This window comes from Octopus bimaculoides, chromosome 27 (genome assembly GCF_001194135.2).
Source record: "Octopus bimaculoides isolate UCB-OBI-ISO-001 chromosome 27, ASM119413v2, whole genome shotgun sequence".
In the NCBI taxonomy this organism is placed as follows: domain Eukaryota; kingdom Metazoa; phylum Mollusca; class Cephalopoda; order Octopoda; family Octopodidae; genus Octopus; species Octopus bimaculoides.
The window spans coordinates 16,312,028-16,313,626 of record NC_069007.1 but is presented as its reverse complement, the minus strand read 5'-3'; positions in this window follow the sequence as shown (position 1 = coordinate 16,313,626).

The window sequence follows — 1,599 nt, the reverse complement described above, 5'->3', positions numbered from 1 at the left end:
GTCCTCATATTGTTTGGTGTTAACACAACATTTCGAATGATATACCCTCCAACCATCATCAGGTGTCTTGGGGAAATTTTGAACCTGGGTTCTCATTCCTAAGGTATTTTTCGTTGTTGTTGTTGTTGTTATTATTATTATTATTCTTTAGGTCACTGCCTAGAATAATAATAATAACTGACCTTGTAGGGTTTTTGAGCGAGATCGTTGCCAGTGCCCCTGGACTGGCTCTTGTGCGGGTGGCACATAAAAGATACCATTTCGAGCGTGGCCGTTTTTGTGTGGGTGACACGTAAAAACACCCACTACACTCTCTGAGCGGTTGGCGTTAGGAAGGGTATCCAGCTGTAGAAACTCTGCCAAATTAGATTGGAGCCTGGCGTTGCCATCCGGTTTCACCAGTCCTCAGTCAAATCGTCCAACCCATGCTAGCATGGAAGGTGGACGTTAAACGATGATGATGATTGAAAAATTCCTAAGGAATGAGAACCCAGGTTCGAAATTTCCCCAAGACACCTGATGAAGGTTGGAGGGTATATCAGCTGAAACGTGTTAACAACAAATAAGATGAGGACAAATATCCGTCAAATGTAAATAATGTACATAATTCCTCATCTCTTAAATATAGAACTGTAAATTCTTCTACATTTACAAAACTAGTTGAAACAAATGAAGTATATTTCAACAGAGGTATGATTACAAAAGTGTTAATGATCCTTTCTACTGAAGGCACAGGGCCTTGAAATTTTGTGGAAGGGAACTAGTTGAGATTACATCAACCCTAGTATTTCACTGGTACTTAATTTATCGACCACGAAAGGATAAAAGGTAAAGTCGACCTCAGTGGAATTTGAACTCAGAACATAGACATGAAATACTGCTAAGCATTTCGCCCAGCCTGCTAACGATTCTGTCACCTCACTGCATTAAGTAAAAGTGTTAATGATAATGATAATAATAATAATAATGAATTTTCAAATATTCTTTAGCTTTAATAGTTGGAAGCAATAATTATAATTTTTTAAAATTTTCTTTTTTCTCCCTACCATCCAATAACAAAAAGAACCCTCCATGTTAAACTGCAATCTATATATGACCGCCACATGGTTAATGTTGCTGTAGGTTTTTATTTTCACCACTTCTATATTACATTCACTCAATGGAATCCTTGTGGTGGTAGTGGTGGGTGGGTAGGTTAATCCACAAATCAACCCAATGATTTTTGGGGGGTTTTTTTGTCACATCTGGTGTCAAAATTAATGTTGATATTTAGATTACGCACACACATATGCATACATGTAGACAGGGCTATTAGACAAAAGAAACAGGCTTGGAAGGACTGGAAGAACGGTGGTAGCAGGGAATTGTACCAATGTGCCAGAAGGGAGGCTAGGCGACAGGTTTATTTAGCCAGAGGGGAAGCAGATAAGGAAAGATTTGCCAATGTTCTGCGCCGTGAGGACCAAAGACTCGAGGTATTTCGTGTTGCAAGACAGTGTAGGAGAGAGAATAGTGATGTTGTAGGAGAGAAATGTGTTCGCATGGATGATGGTACGCTTGCATTAAATGAGGATGCAAAGAAAGAGGTCTGGAGATGCC